Below are 17,221 nucleotides of genomic sequence, written 5' to 3'. Positions count from 1 at the left end.
GGTCAAAGGTAGTTGAAATAGGTGAAACTCAGTCTTAGAAGATGTAACTTGGTAATATTTTTTCCTTTAGTCCTTCATGTCTGTGTCAACCCACACTAAGCCTATTTTTATTGGCCACAGTACAACCTAAGCCATTGGAAAACCTTGTTTCACCATCAGCAGCCATAGTCAACCACGTTTCTGTTTAACTTGGTACAACTGAGTGGATCACCCGAGTGGTAGTACCAAGTTACTACTGTCACTTGGTAGTAAGTCGCAGACTAAGAGATCAATTTAAACTTTCAATTAGATCCTGTTCAACTGCACACAAATATTGTCTACCAGACATCTACTTTCTCCTGGGTGCAGGGTGCTGTTTCAAGAGCTCATTTCATCACTAACATTTTTGGTGCCTCTTCTAATACTGTATTTCCTCACATTTAAGAAGGCATAAATTCTGAGACACATCATTATTTCTTTTTCAGCATTGAGAGTGCTGAGAAATAGCAAAATTTGCAAATTTTAATTGCAAGATGCCATTTTTGGTAAGATAATTGCAAATTTCCGATGTATTACAATGTGAAAAAAAGCTTTTTCTAAAATTGATGAAGCATGGTCATTACTGCCGATGTTATTGAATCATGTTAAACTTATTTTCCTTTGAAAATGCCATATCTTTAAAATGTTTAGATTTTAATTTTGAATAACTTCAGTACTTCAAAACCGTAGTGCTCTAAAATGTGCCCATAGTAAACATGAGTAAAAATTGTGTTTGGTAATTATTGATTGCATTGTGTAATATTCTGGGTAGAGACGCACATACTCAGCAGTTCTTGCATCTGAGAGAATATTATACAAAGGAGAAAGTATTTTGAAACCTGTGGAAAAATTATATAATTCTATAATTTAGTGATGTGTGTGTGGATACACACAGAAATATCTACACACACACATATATAGACGATTTTCTGTTTTTGTCCTTTTATGTATATTCTTCAATCAGAGTTAGGCTATGACTCTTCTCTCACTCATTTGCCTTTCAAAATTCTATTCAGTTATTTGGTGACAATTCCTCAATTTTCCATAATCATAGTTATCTGTTCCTAAAGATTTGCTAACCTCTACTTAATCTGCCCTAAATCGAAGGCATGACTTATCTTGGCTACAATGAGAAGCAGGGATCACTCCATCTAATTTACTTGTTCTTTGCAGCTATCAGAAAAGTCACAAAGGAGAGCCAGCAATATCAGGTGGGTAACACGTAGTCATTGAAAACAAGGTCAAAGTCCATTGATGGGTGTCCCTGGCTGGCAGTAGAAAGGGAAGCTTGTGTTGCTTGTGATTCAGCCCTTGGTTAAATCTGGAAATCCGAAAACCACGATCATTATGAAACAGCAGTGTTCCTCAATATGTCATTTAAGAGGCTCATCAGAATCTAGATCCATCAGGCCCACATCAATTGGCAGTTTACACATAGTAAGAGTTTAGTCTGGATGTCCATCTTTCAAACTAACCAGGGGAATGTAATTTTTAAAAAGTTACCACCTGAATGAAAACCTTTCTCTGCATAGCTATTTGCTATATTCAAGATTGCTTTCATCAAGTCTTCTCCTTAAAGTGAAGAAAAATACTTTCTATTATAAATTCAAATGAAAGAGTAAGGTGAGAGTATAGCTTATACTCAGAACGGCTGTGCATATTTTTTTTTTTTTGAGACATTGTCTCATTCTGTTGCCCAGGCTGGAATACAGTGAGGTGATCTCTGCTCACTGCAACCTCCACCTCCCAGGTTCAAGTGATCCTTGTGCCTTAGCATCCCCAGTAGCTAGGATTACAGGTGCACACCACGATGCCTGGCTAATTTTTGTATTTTTAGTAGAGACAGGGTTTCACCATGTTGGCCAGGTTGATCTCAAACTCCTGACCTCAGGTGATCTGCCCACCTCCGCCTCCCAAAGTGCTGGGATTACAGGCATGAGCTACCATGCCTGGCCCTATTTTATTTTATTTTTTTGAGACTGAGTCTTGCTCTGTCGCCCAGTCTGGAGTGCAATGGCGTGAATTTGGCTCCCTGCAACCTCTGCCTCCTGGGTTCAAGTGATTCTTGTGCTGCAGCCTCCTGAATAGCTGGGATTACAGGGGTGTGCCATCACACCCAGCTAATTTTTGTATTTTTAGTAGAGACAGGGTTTCACCATGTTGGCCAGGCTGGTCTTGAACCTCTGAGCTCAGATGATCCACCTGCCTCAGCTTCCCAAAGTGCTGAGATTACAGGAGTGAGCCACCACACCTGGCCAGCTGTGCATCTTTTTTATAGCTCCTCAGTCTTTTCATCAGAAATTCAGTAGATTCTCTCTTTGTACAAAGAATTGCGAAAAGATAGAAAATGAATAATTTAATATATTTATATCTAATTAAGGAAAAATGTATTTTGCGAATATCATGCAAATATATATTTGTAGCTGCTCAGATTGAAATATGGAACCAGAAGATAAAAAATGTTCATAAGAAAAAGACCAAATCATGGTAAGACAGTTTAATAGAATGACTGAAAAATAAGCTTGTCTGAATTAATTACTGACTTAGCCAGGGATATAGAGCTTCGAGAGTGGCAAATTTCCAAACTGAAATGAGAACTTTAAAGTGTCAGCTGTAAAAAGAGCTTTTTTTTGACAAAGGCAAAATTAAACCATAGTCAGCCCTCTTGTGGTAAATGTAGATACTGACAGAAATGATAATCTTAAAAAGTACTATATAAAGACAGACTTTTCATTGAGCAAGAATTATTCTTCTCTGACACCAAATTTAAGTGTGTTTACTTTCAAAAAATCATCATAGCTCTTTGAGATTGCAAGGCATGGTGTAAGCGCCTAGACTTTGGAGTCAGAAAACTTGTTGGCAAATCTCATCTTTGCCTCTTAACAGCTGCTGCCAGACCTCTTGGCCTAGGTTCTCAACTTGCAGAAACCTCTGTTTTCATAAGCATGTAATGAGGATGGGAGGCTTGTCTGATTAATCCCATAAGGTCATTTGCAGGGTCAAATGAAGTAATGCACATGGAAACATTTTTCAACCGTAACATGCCACAACTGCAATGTATTATTCAAAGAGGCAGAGTGCTTAGTCATAAACACCTTGGAAACACTCCTAGACATTGAGCTGAAATGTAGAATATTTTACTACTCCTTTCTGATGTTAAAAGCTTTTCAATTCTTAAATATCTATATTTCAAAATGAACTCTTCTTTTCTTTGCAGTTTTTCCTCTAGTGTATTTCTAACTTGTACCAGTTTCCTTTCACCTGTTTATTGGCTCTGATAATAAATATTTATCTTTTACATTGTTTAAAAATTTTGCTGCTCCTCCTTCTGATCATATTGTTTCTATTCTCATCTTGTTTCAATCATTTATAGATTCTTTGGTCTCTTTACAGCGGAGTGCTTCCTATGTGACAATTACTGTTTTATGTGCTGGGAATACAGTGGTATAAAAAGTGTTCCTCCTCCCCCCATGGATCTTATGAAAAATAAATCAGTTACACGTTACCTATATTAAGCATTACATATATACATAGGTAATGTTAAAGGCTATGAAGAAAGAGAAAGCAGCGGCTCAAAAGCAAAAGGTAGAATGAAAGAAAAATCACTGCAGACTGAAGAAAGAGCAAGTGCCAATGTCCTGGGGCAGAAACAGCAAGGAGGCCAGGGTGAGTGGAGTGAGCATTAGAGAGATGACAGGACGCTGAGGAAAGACTGGCCATTGCAGGTCATGAATAACTTTGCTGGCCATGGAAAGGGGTGTGGGTTTTATTCTAAGTGTGATGGAAGCTGCTGGGGAATTTAGAGCAGGATAATGATCTGAACCAATTCATATCTCCCCAGATCCCACGGCTACTGTATAGAGGATTGACAGCTGGGAGCCAGCCGTGAGAAGGCTTTTGCTGTGCTCCCTGAGAGGTGATGGCTGCTTGGACCGGATGGTAGTGGAGGTGATACGCAGAGGTCAGATTCAAGACACACTTTGGAAGATTATGGGGAGTGAGTAGCAAAGAGAGACTTCCAAGACAATCTTGAGGTTTTGACCTGTGAAACTTTATGAACTGTGGTGTAATTTACAGCTGGAGGAGACTGGAGGAAAAATAGATTTGTGTGTGTGTGTGTGGTGGTGGTGGTGAAAAGGAACGCAATAGTTTTGCTGTACATGTGTCAAGTTTGAGGTGTTGCATAGACAGATGGTTGAATCTGAAGTTTGGGGGAGTGTGGGATAGAGATATAAAATTGAGATTCTGCAGTTTATGGATAGTATTTGATCCCATAACACTGGGAAATGAGTCTTGATAAAACCCAAAAGTTCTCAGGATAGAGCCCTACAGCACTTAAACATGTAGAGGTTGAGAAGAGGAAGAACTAGCCAAGGAGGGTAAGAAGGAAGATCTGGAAGGTGGGTGAAACATCGGAAAAGAGCAGTACTTGGAAATCAAGTGAAGAAGGGTTCCAAAGTAAGCGAGTGTCAGACTTTCAAGAGAGGAGGAATAAACTGAGGATGAGAGTGGACCATTGAAAGATGCAAGAGGAGGTCATGGCAATGATACTGGATACCCCTGTGCACCACTTCAGAATCCTCTCTGTCCCATCAATGCCCACTCCAGTTTTGACCATCATTTCCCACATGCAATCAGACGGTGCCTTGCCCCTGGTCCATCTTGTGTGCCTCTGTCTTCTGCCCTGAAGAGTCTTCCCTGGGAATTTGCTCTGCATGTACACAGATGCAGCCTGCAGGTGCAGGAAATTTACTGTGGCCAGGGCCACCCTTAACCAGCTGGGAGCAGGAGCCTGTGGATGAATGCTTCCCACTCTTCTTCCCTCGCAAACAGTTGTGAGACGCATCTTTTAAGTCTCCTCAGAAGGTCTCAGAGGGACTGAGCACCAGTCGCCTCTAATGGCAGCCAAACTAATATATCATTCTATTTTCTTCCCTCTTTCTCTGTTCACACCTACCATCCTTTACTCTTGTTCACATTCCGATATATACTTCTTCAAGCCAGTCTTTCTTTTCTTGCCAGAAGGTTACACTTGGCCTTCTTAATGATATGGCCCTGTTACTCTCATTCCCTCCAGGCCAATCTGGGTCGTGTCTGAACACAGTCCAATTGGGCTGCAGAGCATCTGTGTCTGGTGCACACCAAATAAGTTGTTAATATGTATTGGTAGGAATTAGGGGGACATGTGTAGAGGTGGTTCTTCAGAATATCAGGCCATCTGGCAGGGTGGCTGAATGATGGAATGGGATGGTAAAGTGAAATATCAACTGGTATAGGAAAATACTTTTTAATGTGAGAACACTTTCTTTAGACTTGGAGTTCAACATTCTAGCCAGAGGAGCTGGTGGTAGTTCTAGAACACTGCTGGGATAGCTCCATAAAGTTTGATTGAAATGACAGCCTTCAATGAGTTAGCTGGAGCTGCCAGAACTGTTACGGCATGGTATTGAGGACGGGATTAGAGGGCTCAGGGAAGAGAGAATGTTGGCATGGTTTTATCATGTGAGCTCAAGAACCCAGGAGGGCACAGAGGACATTTTCTTCACAAAGGGTGAGGGGCAGCACTGACATGTTGAGAAGCTCAGAAAGCTGTTGTCCTCTGCAGAGCAGGGCTAACAGTGAGAGGTGGTGTCACTGGCCCGGGATCTCCAGCAGAATTAGGAATGATGGGATTCTGGGGTTGTGGGGGTGAGAGGCAACTCGGACATCAATACTACAATGGGCAGCAAGCCTGGAGGGTGGTCATGGGGCCTTGAACTTAGGGCTTCGTGGAGATGGCTTCTAATCATGGTTTCTGAAGGGGATCCAAATGGATAGCTTATTGGGCTGCTAATTAATGTAGTGAGAAAACCTGTGAGTTAGTAAGACTGTAAGTCTGTCAGCTGCTGCAGTGGAGCTTCATTCCAGACCCATTCTGGAAAAAGATAGCCTTTATTTTATCAAACTGTAAATGATTCTATGGCACCGTGAGGTAGGTACTGTGAACTGTGCTCCTGGTTTACTACACTTACATACTTTGTCTCACAAGTCACTTAACTCTTCCATCTCACAACGTCCTGTGCATTTTGGTTACACACCAGTAATCATTAGCTCTTAGAAAGAGAATGGGCCGGGTGCAGTGGCTCACGCCTGTAATCCCAGCACTTTGGGAGGCCAAGGCGGGCGGATCACCTGAGGTCAGGAGTTCGAGACCAGCCTGGCCAACATGGTGAAGCCCTGTCTCTACAAAAATATAAAAATTAGCTGAGCATGATTGCAGGTGCCTGTAATCCCAGCTACTTGGGAGGCTGAGGCGGGAGAATCGCTTGAAATTGGGAGGCAGAGGTTGCAATGAGCCGAGAGCGTGCCAATGCACACCAGGCTGGGCAGCAGAGTGAGACTCTGTCTTAAAAATAAAAATAAAATAAAATAAAATAAAATAAACAAGGAAATAAAAAGAAAAAGAGAATGAAGACTACCCTCATTGGGCCTCTTCCTTGCTGTTCAGCTCAAAAATCTAAGACAAAATACACTGGAAGAAAGAGCAGGTGTCATTACTTCTTGCTGCCAGGTGACTCTGCGCCGGTGTTGCTTTCCTGAAGCCTTTGGTTTCATAATGCTTTGTCACACCCAGCATTATGTGTGGGTGTGACAGGCAGGGCCTGGGTAAGGAGAATTCTGTACTGTGTGTTCCTTGTTTATTTTCTCTGAGTATCCACATCTTGAGTTCAGTCCTCAAGTGGGCCTCAGGTACCACTCCTTAATAATACCTCAAGGTGTTCTGTAGAGAGGGATTAGTTAGGCCAAACAGAAACCACTCCATGGAATGAGTTTCCATACATAATTTGTACCAGCACAATTTATATATGCTATATTCAGATATCCTTCAAATGTATATTTTAAGTATATATTAAACTATATAAAATATAAATATATATCATATATTCATTTGCTATTCGTATATAACACATGATACAATGCATACTGCAAAACAGGGGTGATACTGGTGTTAACTCTCCACAAAGTACTATGAATCTTTAAGCCTGGAGGAGCTAAAAGGTGAGTGTGTCTCTGTTCTGTGTCTATTCAGATCATTTTCTTCTGCTGGTCTTTTAATCTGCTTTGGTGTCACTCTCTGATTTGTACTGCAGCGTGACTCATGCAGATAATTTAGCCTCTTGATATTACTCAAAGTTTACACTATAAGGTACAGATTTCAGCACTGTTCTTTCCCCATGGGCTTCTGTGTAGGTCATTGCAACACTGAAATACCAAAAGGTGTGGGTTTCCTTCAATGCATTCCGAAAAATTACCCCAGTTGTTGCATTCTCAAAACAGCCCACAAATGGCCTCTCTCCATTCTGCCTGCAAAGACAAAAAGGTGCTGTAAACCCTCTTTGCCAGAGCAGGCAGTTGCTTCACTTGATATAGACTGGTTGCTGGCTGAGAAAGTCAGGCTCCCTACAGTGAAGGAGAGACAGAGAGCTGGCATGGATTGAGGGCTTATGATGTACCAGGCTCTGGGCTCAGGGTTGTCAAAATGCTGCCTCCTTGTACTACGGTCTCTTTCTGTAATGCCATGCGTGCTCCTCCATAACCTCCAACCTAAATCGTGGCTTAAGCATTTTAGTTGTTGCCTTTCTTGGGTTTCACTGTGAACTTTGCTGCATGTATATTATAGTGTGTGTGTTTTCCCGATGTTTCCTAGAGAGAAGTTACAGGAGCCCAATGCAGTCCATTTTAGCATTCTAAGAAAGTAAACGCCATGCACTTTGTGTTCATTTTAACTCTGAGCTCTGAGGCTGACTGCTCATTTTTTGGAGACCCTGGGTATCTTCTGAGTGTTGGGATGGAGCACTAGAATCTGTCTTGTGTTTCTCTTCCACCATCCCACTTTGGCCTAGGCCCTTCCACATGTATTTTTTCTTTATATCTGCTAATGCTTGAAAGCTTCAAGCCCTTTCCCCAACTTCACGTGGGAACCCCTATACTTCCCTGTAATTCAATGTCTCATTCTCAGTGCCAAGAGCTTAGGGCAATCTCTTCTTCAATATGGGGATATTTCGTAGGTTCTTGTCTTTGCATTAGAGGGATCTGCCACCATCCCTGTCCCGCTTCTGCTCAGTGTTAGATTGCCTTCTAAACATCCGGGGCAGGAGTGGCCAAGAACTAAAGAATAAAGTTCTCACATGTCTTCTGCCCTGTAAGAAAGTAGGTAAGTTACATTTGACCCAGCAATCCCATTACTGGGTCTATACCCAAAGGATTATAAATCATTCAACTATAAAGACACATGCACACATATGTTTATTGTGGCACTGTTCACAATAGCAAAGACTTGGAACCAATGCAAATGCCCATCAATGATAGACTGGATAAAGAAAGTGTGGCACATATACACCATGGAACTCTATGCAGCCATAAAAAAGGATGAGTTCATATCCTTTGCAGGGACATAGATGAAGCTGGAAACCATCATTCTCAGTAAACTAACACAGGAACAGAAAACCAAACACCATATGTTCTCACTCATAAGTGCGAGTTGAACAATGAGAACACATGGACACAGGGTGGGGAACATCACACACCAGGGCCTGTCATGCAGTGGGGGAGCCAGGGGATGAATAGCATTAGGAGAAATACCTAATGTATGACGGGTTGATGATGACATACCTAATGTATGACGGGTGCAGCAAACCACCATGGCACGTGTATACCTATGTACCAAACCTGTACGTTCTGCACATGTAACCCAGAACTTAAAGTATAATTAAAAAAAAAAAAAGAAAGTAGGTAAGTGTAGGTAAGTTACTACCTATAGGTTATAGGCAAGTTCCTTTTGTTGATTTTTAGTTAAGTTGCTTCAGCAGGTGCTGTGACTGTGTGTGTGTGTGTGAAAGAGATTTTAAATAGAAAAATATAAACAGACTGGAAAAGAAACAATGAAAAATAGTAAAGGAAAGCAATAATATTCTATCCTGGGACCTCCAAAAAGTTTGAGGCCCCAGGATAGAATATTCTTGCTTTTACTATTTTATTTTAATTTTTACTTTTATTCATTCTGTGGCCATCACTTGGGATTTTCCCCCTTTTAAATATGTCTGGTCTGAGGCGGGCAGATCACGAGGTCGGGAGATTGAGACCACGGTGAAACCCCATCTCTACTAAAAATACAAAAAATTAGCCGGGCGCAGTGGCGGGCGCCTGTAGTTCCAGCTACTCGGGGGGCTGAGGCAGGAGAATGGCGTGAACCCGGGTGGCGGAGCTTGCAGTGAACCGAGATCACAACACTGCACTTCAGCCTGGGGCGACAGAGCGAGACTCCGTCTCAAAAAAAAAAAAAAGGTCTGGTCTGCCTTGTCTGCAAATTCCTAGATATGGGGGCATCTTGGGACTGTAGGATAGCCAGATTTCTCCATGGCTTTGAGGGTAGTGATGCTGGTGTGAAGAGAAATGTCAACATAAAACAACAGCAACAACAAGAACTAAAGAAACAACAACTAAAGAATTGGAAGACGAAAGTGAAAGGGCCTGAGTGAAAGACAGAAATATTTGTGTGAGATGATTTCTTTCTTCTCTGGAAGCTACATGTGCTGGGGGAGACAGGTTTCCTTTCTCAGGCTTTCTCACCTGGCCTCCACCTATGAGAGAGGTGGGTGACAGATGAGATCCAGGAGCACTGATTCTTCTCCAGCCAGGAAAGCAGCCAGAGCAATGGCCTGGGAAGTCACTTTGGCTACCAGTGCTGCCCAAGAGGACTTAATTTAGTTCAATCAAAATATATGAAGACACTATCATGTGCCAGATCCTGTGCTAGGCTCTGGCTTCCTAAGCGATAGACAGGAAATAATCGGCAGGATTTGGACCTCCACTGGAACTGGTAAATTGGAGCAAGGGTTGGGTGGAGGATGACAGCTAGGTATCTGGCTTGGGCAATTAGGAGGAAGGTGATGATATTAGTGAACAGACTCTCAGAGGAGCAGGTTTAAGCAAGGTGGGACAGAGAGAGGGCGGAAAATGATACGTTTGGTTTGGTAGGTGTTGAGTGGGGCCTGCCATTTAGGCATTCAAGTGGAGATTCCAGAAAGGGGTGGATATTTAGGTCAAAGGTTCAATAAATACATGAACGAATAAATGAATACATAAATACATAGAGAGTAAATGATTTTCTTTTTCAACTTCAGAATAAGAAACCTCGATCTAGAAGTCACAAGTGTAAGTAGAGGTAGTTACTAAACGTTGCTCTAAATTTTGGTTTCCTAATCTGGAGAAAGAGAATATACACCTGCCCTGAAAACCCATGGGATTATTGTAATCATCAGATGAGACAATTCATATAAATGTGTTTTTAACATGCAAAGGGATGCAATTATAAGATCTTAGTATTATTGATTGATCTCTGTGTGTATAATATGACCCTTAGCAGTGTGAGATGCAAAAGGATAGAAAATGCAACTCTTTTCTCAAGGAGTTTGCAATCAGTAAAGGCTGTGGAAAGGGTATCTATCCTTTTAAAACAATAAGGAAGGTGAAATTGTTGGGAACTCTCCTAAGACTTGGGTGGAAGAGAAGGGTACAACATGGGAAAAAATTCACGGTGGGAAAATTGTAAAGCATTTAGGCTCTTCATCATTAAAAGATTCTGACCAGGGTTGTAGGACTGTTGCAAGAAGACTGTCTAATCTAAGAAACACATTTTAATTTCAGGCTGTCTTTTATTGTACAGGCAATTCATAGGATGCCTCTTCTATGTAGAAAATGTCTACTTGTCAAAAACTCTGAAATACCCTGTCAGTACCTTCACAGGGCGTGATAGTGTCTGCTGGCAAAACATAACAGCTACAGCCAGGGATGGCTGCATAATTTGTATGCTCAGTGCAAAATGAAAATGCAGGCCTCTTGTTCACAAATTAACAAAAATTTCAAGATGGCGGCAGCAGGTTACTAAACTAAGTGCAGGGCCTTCTAAGCCGGGGGCCTGGGCAAGTGCAGATGTCACCTACGATGCTAACTCTACCTGCAACCTTTCCAGAATCTGCCACAGGACATCATCTGGGTCACCATTTAAATCAGGTAGAGCTTGATGAGCATTCAGTGAACATTTATTAAATCACAGCACTGAACATCTATCCTGTGCTAGGCCAGTCTAGAAGTGGGCATAGAGATTAAGAGGATAGGTAAAGCCCTCTTCCCTTGAGGAACACTGTTGCTTGCTTAGTAAAATATAACATGTTTTATTTTTTGAAGTTTCAGTTTAAATACTACTTCCCAAATGGCTCCATTAGTTTTCGCTTTCTTCTGTGTTCCACAGTGTTCTGTATTTGGACTGTGTTCTTTCTCAGGGAAAATGGCTGACCAAAGGTGGCCTTGAACTCAAGTCTTCTTGTTCGGTGGTTGTGTAATCACGTGATGGGTTATTCCTGTGTGCTGCACAGACAATGCACAGACAAAACCAGTTCACTGAGACTGTGATCTTGCAGTAAAGCAAGAGATAAATCAACGTGAGGCTGCCCATGTGGAAGACAGAGTTATTACTCAAATCAGTCTCCTGAAGGCTCAGAGGTTAGGGTTTTTCAAGGATAGTTTGGTGGGCAGGGGACTAGGTACTGGGTGCTGCTGATTGGTTGAGAATCATAGGAGTGTGGCAAATGGTCCTTATACACTAAGTCCACCTTTGTGTGGTGGGGGGTGCACAGGACTGGTTGAGTCATGAGTCACAAGTCTGGGTGGGGTCAGTCTGAAAAACATCTGAAAAGACCAATCTTATGTTCTGTAATAGTGATGTTATTTATATGAGCAATTGAGAAAGTCACAAATCTTGTGACATCTGGCCATGTGACTCCTCTGCAGTAGGGGATTATAGAAATTATTCCCACGATGTAGCAGGTTTCAGGCTCCTACCAGAATCCTAATCTTGTGGCTCTTCATTAGTCTTACAAAGGTGATTTCAGCCGCTGAACAAGGAGTTAGTTTTAGGGCGAGACTATTATCATCCTTGCTTTAAAGTTAAACTATAAATTCCTCCCCTGAGTAGTTTGGCCTATGCCCAGGGATAAGCGAGGGCAGCCAGCCTGTGAGGCTAGAAGCGAGATGGAGTGAGCCCAGGCCAGACTTATCTCATTGTCATAATCTTTGCAAAGGCAAAGGGGGAGTGGTTCCATTAGCAAGACTTCCTACAGTACCACATTAAAATGGGCTCACAGTACTGATCCCCAGGGAGCAGCCAGGTGGTGCCCATAGCAGCTGAGGCCTCCTAGCTGGTCTCCTGGCTGTGAACAGTGTGTGTTCTGTGCAAGACACTGGAACAGTGTACGTTGGAAAAATGTAAGGAAGCCCCATGTATCAGCACAGTTCCTCTTAGACACCAAGGTTGTTTAACTACTGGATATTCACTTATACCCTTCCTCCTGGGTTTTCATGTAAATTCCAGGTATTGTCCTCTTCTTGACTTTTTATTTATTTAGTTAGTTAGTTGGTTAGAGACAGAGTCTTGCTGTGTTGCCTAGGCTGCAGTGCAGTGGCGTGATCAAAGCTCACTGCAGCCCCAACCTCCTGGGCCCAAGCAATCCTCCCACCTTAGCCTCCCAAGTAGCTGGGACCACAGGCATGCACCACCACACCTGGCTATTTTTTTTTTCACTTTTGTAGCGAGGAAATATCCTTATGTTGCCCAGACTGGTCTCGAACTCCTGGGGTCAAGCGCTCCTCCTGCCTTGGCCTCCCAAGTGTTGGGATTATTGGTGTGAGCCACCATGCCCTGCCTCTTGACCTTTTATTATGGTATTTTTGTCTGCAACAAGGTCAGGACTCAGGAGTGTTAGGACAGGCCTGAGGAAGAGGATGGTGGCAAGGCCACAGGTCTCTCTACGCTTAAGCTTCCTTTCTCCTCCTCAAGCATCTGGAAGATGTAATTCTGCCCTGCATGCCTACTGCACTTATTTCCTCTCTCTTCCTCCGTTTGCACCCCCTCTACCTGCATGACATTGTTTAGCCTCTACTTTGCACTTTTTATTTATTTTATTGTTTTGAGATAGAGTCTCGCTCTGTCACCCAGGCTGGAGTGCAGTGGTGTGATCTTGGCTCACTGCAACCTCTGCCTCCCAGGTTCAAGTGATTCTCCTGCCTCAGCCTCCCGAGTAGCTGGGATTACAGGTGTGTGCCACCACACCCGGCTAATTTTTGTATTTTTAGTAGAGACAGGGTTTCACCATGTTGGTCAGGCTGGTCTCGAATTCCTGACCTTGTGATCTGCCCGCCACAGCCTCCCAAACTGCTGGGATTACAGGCATGAGCCACCACACCCGGCCTACATTGCTTTTTTCTCTAACATACCTCCTGTCTTAGGCTGGGGTTTGTCATTGAGCCATTTGTCTATTTTGAGAGAATTTATAAGCCACTAGCCCCCAAATCTGCTGTTGAATTTATTGTTAGGGGTGGCGTTGTCCACAAGTTGAGAATAGAGGGAAAAAATTTATCAGAGGCTAGCTGAGACAAAAATGCCTCTCTTAAAGAGCTAGCTGATCCGCTTTGTAATCTGGTGTAAATTGTGTGATATACCTTGTTTCCTCTTTTTGAATGGATTTCTGAGAACTGAACCCATTCTGGGTTTTTAAAACCTGCCTGGATTTTCAAAGATCAAGGCGCTGTAGAAATATTTTGGCAGAACTCTACCAAAATGTATAAGGCATTATTGCATGTTATTGAAATACCCTTATTTCCCTTATCTTAATTTCCTTTTCTCTCCTTCCCTCTGGTTTTCTATTTTTATATTGACATGATGCTAATATCATTTGCTGCTGCAAATTTTTTTAGAATGAGGCAATAAATACATACACAAATACATGATCAAATAAGTAGAAAGTAAATTTCTAACCTGTCCTCAGAAACCTCTGTTTTTCTTTTTTTTTTAAAACAGGGTCTCACTCTGTCACCCAGCATAGAGTGCAGTGACACCATCATGGCTCACTGCAGCCTCAAACTCCTGGGCTCAAGCAATCCTCCCACTTCAGCCTCCTGAGTAGGTGGGACTGTGTCCGGAATTTGTGGGTTCTTGGTCTCACTGACTTCAAGAATGAAGCCACGGACCCTCGCGGTGAGTGTTACAGCTCTTAAGGTGGCACGTCTGGAGTTTGTTCCTTCTGATGTTCAGATGTGTTCGGAGTTTCTTCCTTCTGGTGGGCTCGTGGTCTCGCTGGCTTCAGGAGTGAAGCTGCAGACCTTCGCGGTGAGTGTTACAGCTCTTAAGGCAGCGCGTCTGGAGTTCTTCGTTCCTCCCGGTGGGCTCGTGGGCTCGCTGGCTTCAGGAGTGAAGCTGCAGACTTTCTCGGTGAGTGTTACAGCTCATAAAAGCAGTGTGGACCCAAAGAGTGAGCAGCAGCAAGATTTATTGCAAAGAGTGAAAAAACAAAGCTGCCACAGTGTTAAAGGGGACCCCCAGCGGGTTGCCACTGCTGGCTCCAGCAGCCTGCATTCTCTTATCTGGCCCTACCCACATCCTGCTGATTGGTAGAGCCGAGTGGTCTGTTTTGACAGGGCACTGATTGGTGCGTTTACAATCCCTGAGCTAGACACAAAGGTTCTCCATGTCCCCACTAGATTAGCTAGAGATTGGTGTATTCACAAACCCTGAGCTAGACACAGGGTGCTGATTGGTGTATTTACAATCCCTGAGCTAGACATAAAGATTCTCCACGTCCCCACCAGACTCAGGAGCCCAGCTGGCTCCACCCAGTGGATCCCTCACCGGGGCTGCAGGTAGAGCTGCCTGCCAGTCCTGCGCGGTGCGCCCGCACTCCTCAGCCCTTGGGTGGCCGATGGGACTAGGCACCTTGGAACAGGGGGCGGCGCTCGTCGGCGGGGGAGCTCGGGCCGCACAGGAGCCCACGGAGCGGGAGAGGCTCAGGCATGGCGGGCTGCAGGTCCCAAGCCCTGCCCCGCGGGGAGGCAGCTAAGCCCGGCGAGAAATCGAAATCGAGCGCAGCGCCGGTGGGCCGGCACTGCTGAGGGGCCCAGTACACTCTCTGCAGCTGCTGGCCCGGGTGCTAAGCCTCTCATTACCCGGGGCCGGCAGGGCCGGCCGGCTGCTCCGAGTGCGAGGCCCGCCAAGCCCACGCTCACCCGGAACTCCAGCTGGCCCGCAAGCGCCAGGTGCAGCCCCATTTCCCGCTCGTGCCTCTCCCTCCAAACCTCCCTGCAAGCTGAGGGAGCCGGCTCCGGTCTTGGCTAGCCCAGAAAGCGGCTCCCACAGTGCAGCGGTGGGCTGAAGAGCTCCTCAAGTGCCGCCAAAGTGGGAGCCCAGGTAGAGGAGGCACCGAGAGCGAGCAACGGCCGGGCCGTGAGGACTGCCAGCACGGTGTCACCTCTCAGGACCACAGGTATGCCACCACACCTGGCTAATTTTTTAACGTTTTCTAGAGACAGGGTCTCATTATATTGCCCAGGCTGTTCTCAAACTCCTGGGCTCAAGTGGTCCTCCCCGCTCAGCCTCCAAAAGTGCTGGGATTGCAGGAGTCAGCCACTGCACTGAGCCACTTGTCTGTTCTTTTTTTTTTTTCCCCTCGCTTCCTCTCCCACGTACCTGTCCACAAACCCTCTACAAAGAGGGGAAACAAAACACAATGCCTAATATGCCCCTGAGTATTTGCAGAAGAGAAACTGAGGAACACGTTACTAAATCATTCAATCTCACCTGTCGTTTTTCAGCTGATACTGGTGGCTTGAGAAGGCACATGTGCATTCCCTTTTCATCAGAGGAATTTAAAGTCCATGAAGGGGGAGACTGTCTTTTCTTTAATCAGCTTCAGGCACCTGCTACACTTTGTGTCACATGCGGAATGTGCTGATGAGGAGGAGAATGGGGGTTTCTGTGGGAAGCTGTGGAAATTTCCGACAACTTTAATAGCAGGATCAATACCTCGGCAACTGGTAGCAAGAGAAGGAACCAGATGAACCTGGAGAATCATTTCTGCCTCCTGATTTGTGGGCTAACAGAGGACTGGAGGTGGATTCAAGCTCAACCATAGGTAGATATTCTCCCGCCTGGTATTTTCCATATATTTAAATCTTCCTGCCAACACAAAGTACAGTGCAGATGCCTTTCACTTTGTGTGACAGCTCTGTTTCTGGGCATTTCTATGTAAATTGAGCCCTTATACTGTAAATGGGCTCATTTAACATACAGCTGGGCAGCTCTCAGTTCAAAGGAACCCTGGAGCGAATCCTTTTGAAAGCAAGGGACCTTCTGTGACTTAAGTAATCACATTCTAATTTATATTTTCTCTTAATTTGGATTGTAACTTAAAGAGCTTCTTTATAAATCTTTACTTAATGTAAGTACATAAATTAGTGCATATCCTATAATATTTTTCCCAGGGGCAAAATAATCAAATGTGTCATACTTGTAATATTTTAAGTCAATGATTTAATCATAGCCTTAGGAGAGTACAGATGTCAGGGAAAGTTTCTGCTCATTAGCTCTTACAAAGTGGGGATAGCCAGAGTCTAGTTTGTTCATCTGAGAATGTCGAGCTGGGCTGTTGCCCTGGGATGTCCTGAGTTCTTTCATGAAAGGCTACAGTTCTTCAAGTCTGGCTCATTGCATATGCCACAGACCTTGGGTCTGCAATGAGCCAAACTTTAAGAAAGAAGAAATTAGTTCAAATCATAACTAGATTGGGTTGCTTGCCTTAAACCGGTTTGACCTTGGGCGAGTCTCTTGAAACCACTGAGCTTCAATTTTCTCAGCTTCTCAGCTTGAGAATGGACTAAAATACTATATAGCGTCTCTGAGGGAATGTGGAGGGACAATATTCATAACACACTTTAAAGTGCAAGGTATAAAACGTATTAGTAATTGATAGAAGACTGGGGTTTTTGTTTTCTGTTTTCCTTTCATTTTGCTTTAAACTGGCCTCTGCTTTGTAAATAAGCTCTCTCCTGGAGTCCTCTGATTCTGATTGTTTTAATTGAGCCTACTTGATTGTTTTTAAGATTTCCTGGAGATTAACAACCTTCCTTAGAAAAATGCATCCCTTTGAAAGGACACAGGTTAGGAAGATTTCTAGAGAAGGGGAAGTTCGCCCTCTAGTGTGGCCCAGGAGAAACATAGTATAGGGATTTATAAAGTAGGTCAAAAGTGTGCTTTCAAAAGAAGCTGGTATTACTTTATTATCTTCCTCACAAATTTTGGATGGAACCCCCCATTTCTTTAGCAATTTAGCTTGAC

This window comes from Symphalangus syndactylus, chromosome 8 (assembly GCF_028878055.3).
Source record: "Symphalangus syndactylus isolate Jambi chromosome 8, NHGRI_mSymSyn1-v2.1_pri, whole genome shotgun sequence".
Taxonomy (NCBI): Eukaryota; Metazoa; Chordata; class Mammalia; order Primates; family Hylobatidae; genus Symphalangus; species Symphalangus syndactylus.
The sequence above is the reverse complement of the archived record's forward strand: the minus strand, read 5'-3'. Positions refer to the sequence as shown.